We start from the raw sequence: 14,690 nt of genomic DNA, 5'->3' as shown, positions 1-14,690 counted from the left end.
CATTTGAGAGATTATTCTATGTAAATCAGGTAAATCTATCCTGGTGAAAGAATTGAATTTGTTTATAACGGAGTACTGGGGCTTAGGAGGTTCCAGTGTTGGGGAGATATACTATATTATTTCTAATATCATTAATTTTTGATTGAAAAATACCGCAATGTTCTCACAGGTTTCACTGGAAGTATTCTGGGGGCATTCCTTTGTGTTACCTGGGCTTAGCAGATGATCAATTGTAGAAAATAAGACTCTGGGATTACTAGCATTGTTATTTATAATCTTAGAGAAATAGCAGCGCCTCTCAAGACGGACTGTGTTATTGTATTCTGTTATTTTAACCTTCAATATCTCATAATGGATAGTTAGTTTAGTTTTCCTCCATTTACGCTCAGCTCTACGACATGTTCTTTTCAATCAGACACTCTTTGGGTCTTCCATGGTATAACAATGCTAGAAGATTTTTAACTGTCTTTTCAGGTGCAACTATGTCAACAGCAGCTCTTACTTTAGAATTAAAGTTTTCCACTTTACTATTTACATCATCCTGCTATTATAGCTGGCACTATAACGGACTGATTGCTTAGAATGTTTGTAAGTTTTAAAGCTGTTGAGGAGTCCAAGAAGCGTTTTTTTAACAATATGCTTCTCATGAATGTTTTCTATCATTATTTCTATATTGAATAGTAGAAGAAATGGTCTGATAGACCAATATCAATGATCTGCTTTACATCAACTTTAGTCCTTTGGTGATAATTAAGTCTAACGTATGACCTGCTTTATGTGTAGGCTGAGTAAGGAGCTGTCTCAAATCAAAAGAGTCTAGGAGGTTCATAAATTCCTTTACTTTTAGGTCACACTGATTATCGATATGAAAGTTAAAGTCGCCTACAATTAAGAGTTTGTCATAATTCGTAATTAAAATTGACATTAGGTCTGAGAATTCCTCAATGAAAGAGCGTTAAATTTAGGAGGTCTATACACGGATAAACGAGAACGTGAGAAACTCCATGAATAACAACGGCGAGATACTCAAAGGACTTAAATTCACCAAAACTAACATCTTTACATTTTAACCGGCTCGAGTAAATGTTTGCCAATCCGCCCCCCTTTTTTCCCTGGCGGTCTGCACGAGTAAAACTGTAATCCGGAGGCGCAGATTCGATTAAAACAGCCGCGCCATTTGAGTTAAGCCATGTTTCATTTAGTGCAATAAAATTAATGTTTCTATCACTAATAAGATCATTGATAAATATAGTGCTATTGATAGTTGCAGAAAGCACTCAATTGTGTGTTGTCTGCCAGTTTTATATTACATTTTTTAAAAAGCACAGATGTGATAGATTTCTCTTATAGCAGTTTGTAAGTGAATTGTTTCAATTAATATTCATTTATAAAATATTCAGAATTAGTGACTGTGCAAAATGCTGCATCTCAATACCATTTTAACATTTTGATCTCATTTAATCAGGTAGTTAAGATGTGATCACAAGGCAAAGAATGAAAATGCGACACTTTAAATTACATGCATTTTAACCAATCAATAAAATAATAATGATCAAGGACCTGCTAATTAGTCACTGATGCTGAGAAAAGAAGATATGTTGATGTTATATGAATCCCAGATGGCAAAATTTGTAATGCTAGATAAAGTATAATGTTTCCAACCAACTTAATTTGCACTTATCATAATGCTTTTAAGGTAAATAGGGTGTCATACAATGGAATGTTCATTGAGGTAATGAAAGGAGCAAAGGGATCAGTAAAAAATGTCACTTAAAAATTGCCTGTGTCCATTTTTTTGGTTTTGGAAAAAAAATTTTAAAGTACAAATGATTTAAGCTTTTACTTCTCTTTAAAAAATGGGTTCCTGACATAAAAATTGGACCAAAGTGTCTGTCCTAACGTTTTGTTGTCAGCAAACTGGCGACACATAATGAATGATGCTACATGTGGCACACGTCCATTTACAAAGCCTGCACAATCGAAGGAGTTTTCAAATGCAATAGCTAACAATTAAAGCCAATGCGAATTACTATTATTGTGCCAACAAATTATTATACTTTTCCTTAAAAGAAGCTCAGCTTAACTGATGTCACACATTTAATAAGTATGTTGCAAACATTTTCACATTTTATTCCATTGCTGTGCTTGGCATTTTATAAAGTAAAAATAAATGGTGGGCATTATACTTTAGGAATTAAATAAAAACATCTGCCGCATACTGAGCTTGCCCATCTTGGATAGTCACAGTACAAGCAAAAATATACAATTTTAAACAGTATAGTAATTAAGCCATCAGTTCTTTGTTTACGTGTGCCTCTACTCGAAGATATTTCATGAAGAAGAAAGGCTTTATTTTACAGGGCATTTATCCTCTAAAGCATTTCAGGCCTATGCATGGTAGCTAAGAAGTACTTTATGAAGATTTATGAAAAGAATTAATTATTATGCTGACCTTAATATTAAAAGCAGGTCCTTGACGCTGCTGGAAAATAGCACACTATGGTTTCAATTCATTTACAGTTCAAATATCCAGGTTAAAAATGTTAAACATTAAAACTCCATGCATCCATCCATTATCCTATGGCGTTATTTCAGTGCCACTATTCTGAGCACACGTAAAAAAATATTGAGCGCACGTAAAAAAAGATTGCAAGTGCAAGTGTTGCATTTTGAAGAGAAATTTATTTTGAGCGTACAAAAGCTGAATTTGAGTGAACAAAATTCATTGCTGCGTGCAAAAAATGTATTTCAGTGTTTGCGCTTATCCATATACACACACACAATAGCACCCCCTCTCGCTCAGTTTTTTCATTTGCGCTTCCTCGCAATGTGTTGCTTGCGCTCACAACATTCTCTGCTGCGAGCGCTCAACTCTCTGTACACCGTTATAAGTGTGCCACAAAACCAACCAATCACAGACTTGGTTTCAAAAATTCTGATTGGCTCTTACTGTCTCCAATCAGCTTGCTAGCTGCTGCATTCCGGAAACAGTCCGAAATGTAGCTAAATCCAGCTAAACTCAATTAAACCCCAATTTTTTATTATTTATGGTTTTAAGAATTGGTTTGAATTCGACATTGCGAGCAGCAAGAAGAGAAAGGGTGTCGTTTTAGAGCCACCATGAATAGTTATTATGATGAATCAACTATAGAGTTCGGATTAAGATAAGGTTTGCCTTTAAAGTAATGTGTTTCAGCAGTGTTTTAGGCTTTACTGTATTAGCCAGGCGAATTCCTATCGGCCGGCTATTCCAGATTTAGGTGCATAGCAGCAGAAGGCGCCTCACCACTTCTTTAAGTTTAGCTTTTGGAATTCTAAGCAGACACTCATTTGATGATCTAAGATTACGATTTGGAATATAGAGTGTCAGACATTCCGATATATAAGATGGAGCGAGATTATTTAAGGCTTTGTAAACTATAAGCAGAATTTTAAAGTCAATTCTGAAAGACACAGGTAACCAGTATAGTGACATCAAAACAGGAGAAATGTGTTCGGATTTTCTTTTCCTAGTTAGGATTCTAACAGCTGCATTCTGCACTCGTTGCAAATGATTTATGTCTTTTTTTGGGTAGTCCTGAGAGGAGTGCGTTACAGTAATCTAATCGACTAAAACAAAAGCGTGAATTAATTTCTCAGCATCTTTCAATGATATAAGAGGTCTAACTTTTGCTATATTTCTTAAGTGAAAAAATGCTGTCCTTGTGGTCTGATGAATATGTGATTTAAAATTCAGGTTACAGTCAATGGTTACCCCTAAGTTTTTTACTTCCGTTAACTTCTAATCCTAAGGCGTCAAGTTTATTTCTGATAACCTCACTGAATCCGTTTTTGCCAATCAATACAATTTCAGTTTTCTCTTTATTTAACTTGAGAAAATTACTATTCATCCACTCAGAAATACCAGTAAGACATTGTGTTATTGATTCGAGAGAGTCGGTGTCATCAGGTGCTACTGATAAGTACAGCTGTGTGTCATCAGCATAGCTGTGGTAGCTCACGTTGTAACTTGAGATAATCTGACCTAACGGAAGCATATAGATTGAGAAAAGAAGCGGACCCAGGATAGAGCCTTGTGGAACACCATATAGAATATCATGCATCTTTGAGTTGTGATTACCACAACTAACAAAGAATTTTCTCAGTGCCAGGTAGGATTCAAACCAATTTAAGACATTGCCAGAGAGGCCCACCCATTGACTAAGGCGATTTCTAAGAATGTTGTGATCAATGGTGTCAAATGCAGCACTCAGATATAAGAGGATGAGAAAAGATAAATGGCCTCTGTCTGCATTTAATCGCAAGTCATTTACTACTTTAACGAGTGCAGTTTCTGTACTGTGATTAGTTCTAAAACCTGACTGAAATTTATCTAGAATAGCATGTTTACTTAACTGGTCGTTTAACTGCATAATTACTGCCTTCTCTAGAATTTTACTTAAGAAGGGCAGGTTAGAGATTGGTCTAAAATTTTCAAAAGCAGAGGGGTCAAGATTATTTTTCTTGAGTAGGGGTTTAACTACAGCAGTCTTAAGACAGTCTGGGAAAACCCCCGTATCTAATGATGAGTTTACTATGTCAAGGATATTATCAATAAGCGCGTCTGATACTTCCTTGAAAAACCTTGTTGGTATTGGGTCAAGGACGCAGGTGGAGGGTTTCATTTGAGAGTTATTCTATGTAAATCAGGTAAATCTATCCTGGTGAAAGAATTGAATTTGTTTATAACGGAGTACTGGGGCTTAGGAGGTTCCACAGTGTTGGGGAGATATACTATATTATTTCTAATATCATAAATTTTTTGATTGAAAAATATAGCAAAGTTCTCACAGGTTTCGCTGGAAATATTATGGGGGCATTCCTTTGTGTTACCTGGGTTTAGCAGATGATCAATTGTAGAAAATAGGACTCTGGGATTACTAGCATTGTTATTTACAATCTGAGAGAAATAGCAGCGCCTCTCAAGACGGACTGTGTTATTGTATTCTGTTATTTTAACCTTCAATATCTCATAATGGATAGTTAGTTTAGTTTTCCTCCATTTACGCTCATATCCTAACTACAGGGTCACGGGGGTCTGCTGGAGCCAATCCCAGCCAACACAGGGCACAAGGCAGGAAACAAACCCGGGAATGGGCACCAGCCCACCAGAGGGTGCGCACACACACACACACCAGGGACAATTTAGAGTCGTCTTTGGACTGTGGGAGGAAACGAAGTACCCAGAGGAAACCCATGCAGACACGGGTAGAACATGCAAACTCCACGCAGGGAGGACCCAGGTCTCCTAACTGCGAGGCAGCAGCTACCCACCACACCACCGTGTCGCCAACATTAAAACTCATGAATTAAAATCATTTTAATACAGTTACTGAATAATTAGTCTTTTCAGATTATTATTCTAGATGTGATTTCTCTACAAGTCTGAAAAGTATTGCAAATATTTTTAGTGTATGATTTTAAACAAAACATCTATCAATTATGTGATCCTAAGTCATCATCATCACATTTAAAAAACACAAACACGTACAGCCAATGTAACAATCACCAATTATTTAATTCAATTCAATTTATTATCATTATTCAAGCAATTACAACAGTATTGCATTAAAAATAAATAAGTTAAAGACAGGCATGAAATATGTTTTAGAACATGTCAAAATCAGATAAGCAAAATAACAGATACTTACAGTATAGTCAGTAGCCTTGAATTGGTACTTTAAACATATTAGTTGTGCATGTGCTTAAATGATGGAGACGAGGTCACAGGTCAAGTAGATGACTGACTGTTTGGAATGTGGGTTTAGTCACAACTGAATGGTCTGTCTTAAGGCATCTTCTGTGATAAATGACCTTACCCGCTTTCTGTGATGGACACCTCACAACAGTGGGGCCATTTCTCATGTTTTTATAGTATAAAACACTATGCCAAAAACAAAATAAACAGAAAAAATTGTAAGAAAAGGTAATGACTTCTAAAAAATCACTGAAGTCTTAAGTCAAAGCCAGTGAAGCAGGTCAATGAGGAGGACACAGTTGTATTCCCAATTCAGCTGAACTTCTCCAATACAGAGAATTCTAGGCTAGCATCCAGCAGAGCGTCTAACCTGGTTGTCTTTAAATTTGGAGAAAGGCCGGGGATGAGAGCTCATCTCATTCATGCCATAAAGCAAAAGTAGGGTGCTTCTTGTCATTGTGTCAATTCCTGTACATACACGCCATGCATTGCCTTGATATTGGTTGCAAACATTGGCGTGATGACACCAGATCATTTAAAGAAGACACTCCTAACGTGAGGAAGTTGCTAACTGAGCTTTGTCTGGATGTGAAGACAAGAATGAAACAAAAATAGGATTGCAGAAAATTTGAAGGACATGCATCAGGAGATGAAGGATCAAGAGGAATGCTTAAGTAACTGCCTGAAGGTAAAGCAGAGATAACACTTAGATGGAGGTGAATACAATTAAGAATAAAACTATCAGATTTTTAAATAAAAGGAATGTGTTTGTAGCTTAATTTGAAGATATGAAAGATATACTCATGACCGTATCAAACAATAAAGCAAATGATGACGGAAGATATGCATATTTTCTTTAGAATGTAAGTGTAAAACACTTAGTAATAAATATGTGGAGTCTGAAGATAGTGTTAACATTTTGGGGTTACTGGAAACACAAGAATCTGGTAATCCAGTGAAATGTACACCAAATTTCAAAAGAAAATCTATAAGAAATACCTTTTACCTTGATAATGTCGTTGTCCTTGACAATTCTTAAATAGCTTTATACGCAAATGTCCATGTTGTTATAATTCTAGAAAACATTCAGAAAAACAATTGATATTTGTCTCTGTTTTTACATGAAAGACAAATAAAAATAAAAGAATGAAAACTGCCCTGATTATAGCCTCTGATGCAAGCAGCAACAAATCAGCCACAACTTTAAAACCACTTACGGTCGAAATGAATGACATCGATTATCTTGTTACAATGGCACCTGTCAGAGTGTTGGGTATAATAGGCAGCAAGTGAACAGTCAGCTCTTGAAGGTAATGCATTGGAGGCAGGATGGGCAACCATAAGGATCTAAGTGACATTGACAAGGAGCAGACAACTGGATTAGAGCCTCTCCAAAATGAAAGGTCTTGTGGGCTGTTCCTGATATGCAGTGGTTAATACCTACCAAAAGTGGTCCAGGTTAAGACAACCAGAGAATTGACAACAGTGTAATGGGCTCTCAAGGCTCACTGATGAGAAGGCTAGCCTATCTGGTCAGATCCCACAGAAGTGGGGCTGTGTAGTTTCAGAATGGTTAAAACGCCTATGCTAACTTCTGTCCACTCCTGAAAGCACCTACAATAGGCACATGAGCTCCAGAACCGAACCATAGAGCAATTTTAATGTTCTTTAATGCTGCAAGGCATTGAGCCTTTCACATGCAATATTTTGACATGGTGCCGTGTTCAAAATGAGGCAATAAGAGATATTGTTAGGACGGCGGCCACCAAGAAAGTGCTTATGCCATGCCAGCTGGGAAGATGAATACACAACAAAACCAAGGCACCCTTTGAAAAGTAGCACCTTTCATGTGAGGAAGCTGCTGACAAACGACTCCAAAAATCCATGTGGAATGTTGTGGCAACTATGCGCTCAGCCGATATGCATTCTGTCTACATACTTATACAATAAAATTTCTAATACAGCCATAAATTTTAAACTATTTACACAAAAATATTGTTATTCCACTTCATTTGCTTTTTATGTGCCCAGCAGAAGGAAAAAAGTTGTTTTCCTTCTCCAAATTAAATAATTAAGTGCTTTTATGCTAAGCAGCAGAACAACTCTGGAAACCTTTTTTTTTATTTTAACTGAAAACATATGCTAACATTTTAATAGAAAATCTATGTAGACAAGACGCTGTGTACTAAAACATTCAATGTTTTTGGGGGATCAGGATAACGAACTGATGGGTCGTTAGTGTGAATTAAAGGACACAGATGCCACTTGGCATAGCATTGGCACCTATAGTACCCCAAAATACATACATACATACATGCGTACATGCATACATACATACATAGTTGCAGTAAATTAATCATTTAGCTATTTCAAAACAGGATGCAGTTTTCAATGGCCCTCACTAACTAACTGAGTAGTGTGTCTAACATGTAGCCATTGTGCCACTTTTATTGAGACTGATTTAAAGGGGCACAGTGTTTGAGGTGACACAGAGAGTCACATTTCTGCTTTTTCTCCACAGTCATGAAGGAGGCAACCCGAAAGAAATCCATAACCCCAGCAAACCCTCTCACCTCTTGCACTTGCCAGAGTTTAAAACATCTGCAGACTCTCACTCTGTTATCTTATGAGCTAATGAATGCAACTCAGAAAGAGAGATCTGTACAGAAGGCTGCATTGATGTTCTGAGGCTGTCACTCCCTAATTTCCTTTGATAACTGCTATTAAATAGAGGTATCTAATATAGGACCCCAACTCTTTGTTAGTGCTTCCTGTGCTTTTCTTTCATTAATATTACAAGCAAAACACGTCTACTGTATATTTACATTTACTCATTTGGCTGACACCTTTATCTAATGCGACTTACAACATGTATGATACAATTGGTTACATTTCTTTTATTTTTCCAGTTGGAGCAAAGGCAGGTCAAGTGACTTGCTCAAGATCACATAGTGTCAGTAGCAGGTTTTGAACCCATAAGCTCAGGGTTTGAATTTCAAAGTACAAAACCTTAACCACTACACCACACTGCGTGCCTTCAACAAAACAAAATATTAAACAAAGGTAGTTGGGTTTTCTATAGCCAACAGAAAGGCTGCACTGATCATGCAGATAAAATGCTATATGTGCAGTGTAAGGAGAATATCAAACACATGTCAGACACATGAGATGCATCACAATTTGACAAAATTCCTGAACTTATTGTTTTATTAATAAAGTCTTATAAACCTAAAGATAATAACACACATGTTCATACATTTTGTGTGTGCCCCTTTTTAATTAGATCCTGTTTAGTGTATTTATTAGAATTTTATCAACTACCTACCTTTGTATATCATGATATGCTGTGGCTTTGGCACAAACCAAAAAATCAGTTTTCTTTACTGCTGAACTTTGTCACATCCTGATCAGCTCCAGAATAGTGATTTTCAACATTTAAAACGGTCTTTAAAATGTAAAAAATATTCCTGAAAACTGTGTCATCAGTACACCTTTCACATACAGTAGTAGTTATTTTAGTATTCAACTATGGTACAATAGGTAGGAGACATCTATTGAAAGCTTTGCTGTTTACTTGTTTTCATAGCAATATCATTTTTGACAAGTTTTTGACAATAGCAAAGACAGGCATATAATTTTATAACAGATTAGATGTAATGTTTTATTTTGTAGGATGTACAAATAAATACTAATGCATTGTTAAAACAGCAAGGCTTTGCTTCACTAATATAAATTAACAATTCCTGTCCTTAAAACAGATGGAGTTTGTAGCTTGAATTGTGCATTACGGTAATGCTGAGTCTCCTGTAAAATAAAAAACAATGTTTATTATTGAAATATAACATAAGATATTTCATTACATTTTGTGAATTGTAGAGTAAAACAAGTAAGACTCCAGTTAAAAAAGAAATTGTATGTTTCATCAGTCTTATTAAGAAAGAAAGAAAGAAAGAAAGAAAGAAAGAATGAAAGAAAGAAAGAAAGAATAGCCCTAACTGTACATCTAAATGCCATTTTTTTGCAGAAAAGGTCAGTCTGCCAAGATGCAGTAATGCCTTTTAAGTGTATTGGGTATCCCAAAAAACCCTCTCAGAGTCCCTAACTTGAGACGCAGAATGTGACCTGGAGGAGGTGCTGCAGTTCCCCAAACTCCAGACACAACTTCTGAGTTCAAATAAAAGGTTTATTACAACCAAGTACCTCACAAAAGGTTGCACAAGCATAAATATTCTTCTCTTCTCTCTTGCTCCTTTCTCCATCCTCTACAACAACAACATTTATCTATATAGCACATTTTCATACAAAAAACATAATGAAGAATAGAAAAATAAAAGACACAGTAAGAAAATAAAATAAGTCAACATTAATTAACATAGAATAAGTAAGGTCCGATGGCAAGAGCGGACAGAAAAAACAAAAAAAAAAAAACGGCTGGAGAAAAATATAAAATCTGCAGGGATTCCAGACCATGAAACCGCCCAGTCCCCTCTGGTCATTCTACCTAACATAAATGAAACAGTCCTCCTTGGATTTAGGGTTCTCACGGAAGGACTTGATGATGATGGTCACGTAGACTTCTAGTTTTTAGTCCATCAATGTTGGAGAATCATGATGCTTTGAGTAGGTGGAGGTGGCGCAGGCCGCCACCACAAAGAAACCAGAAAAAGAAACAGAAGAGAGAGTAGGGGTCAGTACGGATTTTAGAACCATCATGAATAGTTATTAGGATGAATTGAACATACAGAGTTTCAGGATTACGTTAAAGTTAAGTTATGAGAAGGCCATGTTAAAGGAATATGTTTTCAGCAGTGTTTTAAAGTGCTCTACTGTATTAGCCTGGCGAATTCCTATTGGAAGGCTATTCCAGATTTTAGGTGCATAACAGCAGAAGGCTGCCTCACAACTTCTTTTAAGTTTAGCTTTTGGAATTGTAAGGAGACACTCATTTGATGATCTAAGGTTACGATTTGGAATATAAGGTGTCAGACATTCCGATATATAAGATGGAGCGAGATTATTTAAGGCTTTATAAACCATAAGCAGATTTTTAAAGTCAATTCTGAAAGACACAGGTAACCAGTGTAGTTACATCAACATCATGCTGCTGACCCTGTATAGGCGTTTCTTCCACCACACCCGGAATTTCTGCCAGAAGTGGACCATCCAGCACCTGGAACACTTCCGGGTGATTTATAAAAGAAGCAAGCCGACCCTACACTAAGAGCCAGAGTCAGGAGGAGGAAGATGAAGCGTGACTAGAGAAGTACAGGAGGAAAAAGAGAAAGAGAGAGAAAAAGGGAATTGGGTTGTATATTGTGCCTGTGACTGTGTTGTACCGGTGGGAAACAGGTGAAGGCGTTTCCCATGAAAGAGAAAAAATAAAAAATAAAAGGTGTGCTTGTACTTGTGCCTCCTGTGTCTGTCTGTGTCAGGGTTGACTTCACAACTGCAGAAACAATTTAAAAAAAGTATAATTGAGAGCTAAAAAGTGTCTGTGAAAAAAGTTACATGATGGAGAAACGTTTTTCAGTTTTGAATTCAGCATCCAAAGATATATAAAAATCACAGGAAATAATTGAAAAAATGCAGGACTTGCATACAATAAATGTAAATAATATTGTAAGCAAAGAGCACTTCTACACATAAACAATTCAACTAAATATGAATAGATCTTAAACAACATATCATTAGGAAAAGAATCCACCCTTAAGCATCCAGAGCTAGGACAATCCTAATTAATGGACTACCTTCCCCTTCCTGCTCCTCATAAAAGCAAAAACAATCCTGAAGCAAACCAGCTATCTCTGTGGAGCTCATTTTGCCTATTGGAAAAAAAAAATTACTTTGAAGTACCAACAAACAAAATACTTCAAGCAAGTTACTATTCTTTCTTCTTCCCCACTTGCTTGAAATTCATGCTTAAAAAGTATTCCTCCTTACTGAAAAAAAGACTTTGATGTTGAAATTAAACTGTTAATGAATCTAAGAAGATGTAATCTGAAATATAAGCCCTTGGATGATTTCCTTTCATTGAAGAATTATGAAAGTTTGTCAGTGTCTTAAGTTATAAAATTCTATATTTAGCTTTAACTTCAAGTCCTTAGGGTTAAATGAAGTAAATTTAGAAAACAGAAATATACTGTATTCCATATATACAGTGCATCCGGAAAGTATTCACAGCGCATCACTTTTTCCACATTTTGTTATGTTACAGCCTTATTCCAAAATGAATTAAATTCATTTTTTCCTCAGAATTCTACACACAACACCTCATAATGACAACATGAAAAAAGTTAACTTGAGATTTTTGCAAATTTATTAAAAATAAAAAACTGAGAAAGCACATGTACATAAGTATTCACAGCCTTTGCCATGAAGCTCAAAATTGAGCTCAGGTGCATCCTGTTTCTCCTGATCATTCTTTAGATGTTTCTACAGCTTAATTGGAGTCCACCTGTGGTAAATTCAGTTGATTGGATATGATTTGGAAAGGCACACACCTGTCTATAGAAGGTCCCACAGTTGACAGTTCATGTCAGAGCACAAACCAAGCATGAAGTCAAAGTAATTGTCTGTAGACCTCCGAGACAGGATTGTCTCGAGGCACAAATCTGGGGAAGGTTACAGAAAGAATTTCGGCTGCTTTGAAGGTTCAATGAGCACAGTGGCCTCCATCATCCGTAAGTAGAAGAAGTTCAAAACCACCAGGACTCTTCCTAGAGCTGGCCAGTCATCTAATCTGAGCGATCAGGGGAGAAGGGCCTTAGTCAGGGAGGTGACCAAGAATCCGATGGTCACTCTGTCAGAGCTTCAGAGGTCCTCTGTGGAGAGAGGATAACCTTCCAGAAAGACAAACATCTCTGCAGCAATCCACCAATCAGGCCTGTATGGTAGAGTGGCCAGACGGAAGCCACTCCTTAGTAAAAGGCACATGGCAGCCCGCCTGGAGTTTGCCAAAATGCACCTGAAGGACTCTCAGATCATGAGAAACAAAATTCTCTGGTCTGATGAGACAAAGATTGAACTCTTTGGTGTGAATGCCAGGCGTCATGTTTGGAGGATACCAGGCACCACTCATCACCAGGCCAATACCATCCTTACAGTGAAGCATGATGGTGGCAGCATCATGCTGTGGGGATGTTTTTCAGCGGCAGGAACTGGGAGACTAGTCAGGATAAAGGGAAAGATGACTGCAGCAATGTACAGAGACATCCTGGATGAAAACCTGCTTCAGAGCTCTGTTCTGCTTTCCCTCAATCCTGTCTGTCTGAAAAATAACCCCACAGCATGATGCTGCCACCATCGTGCTTCACTGCTCGAATGGTCTTATATAGGTTATAACTGACCCTTCCAGTCAGAGGACTTTATACTGTATTCAAGGTGTTCACAGAAAGTGACATGTCATTGTGGTCCAATGCCCGACAGAGATGGAGCTCCAAATCAGACATGAAAGGCTATAAAATATCATTATGCACTATTTTTGTTAATTAAATGGGGTGACCAGGTTGGTGCCAAACATTCGTCAGGATCTACAGCACGACCACAACAGATACTTTATGAAAATTTGTTTGACTTTCTTCATCATAAAAGCTATGCATATGTCTAAAACAAAGCGTAATATACTATAAATACCAAATATAGCAGTTTATCACTCATGCATATTAAAACACAGAGCTACAGTAAATGACTCAATTACTATGATGTTGTGATAATTATCTATTCATTTTTGTAACACTCTTGTAGGTGTAGGTGAGCGTCCCTTGATGTGTCCTCAAAATCCTTTATTATAAAAATAGGTTGAAAAATTGCTCTGGAGTTATAATTACAAAAAGCTGTTTTTGTCTTCTACATTTATTTTTCTACAAAACATCAATAAAAGATGTGAAAAAGCACCTGGTTTTGTTTAAAAATTTAATAATAAGATTAAGAAGAAAGCTTGAAAATGCAGCATAACACTCCGTAAATCCCAAATATGGCATGCATATCACTGAAGCATATTAAATATTGAGCCAAATTCCTTCATTATTATGATTGCATTATATCTACATATTCTTGTAGAATTCTTACCAAATGAGTGTTGTGGCCTGCAGGGGCACTCCAGCTGCCCTTACCCTACACAGACAGACACAAGAAGAGGTTGATGGCAAACCACAGGCTTTATTTGGTAGGGGCATTTTTTTTTTATCTCCCACCTGCTGTGCACTCCATTGACTCTTCGCAGAGTCAATGGAGGCTCTGATCGGGGCACTCGAGAGACTAAGCGAGGAGTCTAAGTGTCTGGGCTTGCGAGTTTCCTGGATAAAAACCAAGATCCAGGCCTTTAACGACCTCTTGGGCACAGCCATCAGCAGTGTCTGTTTACGGAGAGAGTGTTGACCTTCTTGAGAGGTTTACTTACCTTGGCAGTGACATTCATGTTTCTGGTGACTCTTTCTGTGAAGTCAGTAGACGGATTGGGAAAGCATGAGGGGTCATGGGGTCGCTGAAAAGGAGTGTGTGGCGCTCCTGATTATGCAAAAGGATGAAGGTCCAAGTCTTTAGAGTCCTGGTGCTTCCTGTCTTGCTGTATGGTTGCGAGACATGGACGGTATCCAGTGACCTGAGACGAAGACTGGACATCTTTGGTACTGTGTCTCTCTGGAAAATCCTTGGTTACTGTTGGTTTAACTTTATGTCGAATGAGAGGTTGCTCATGGAGTCCCAAATGAGGCATATTACGTGGATTGTGAGGGAGCGTCAGTTACGGCACTACGGCCATGTGCCGTGTTTCCGTGAGGGTGATCCAGCTCGTAAGATCTTCATTGTTGGGGACCCGAGTGGCTGAATCAGGCCAAGGAGTCGCCCACGTAACACCTGGATGCGGCAGATAGAGGGTCATTTCTGGAGGGTTTGACTGGACCGCGTGTCTGCCTGGGGGGTTGCAAACCGAGATCCAGAGTTGTTTCGTCGTGTA

This window comes from Polypterus senegalus, chromosome 7, assembly GCF_016835505.1.
Source record: "Polypterus senegalus isolate Bchr_013 chromosome 7, ASM1683550v1, whole genome shotgun sequence".
Taxonomy (NCBI): domain Eukaryota; kingdom Metazoa; phylum Chordata; class Cladistia; order Polypteriformes; family Polypteridae; genus Polypterus; species Polypterus senegalus.
This window is presented reverse-complemented; position numbering follows the sequence as displayed.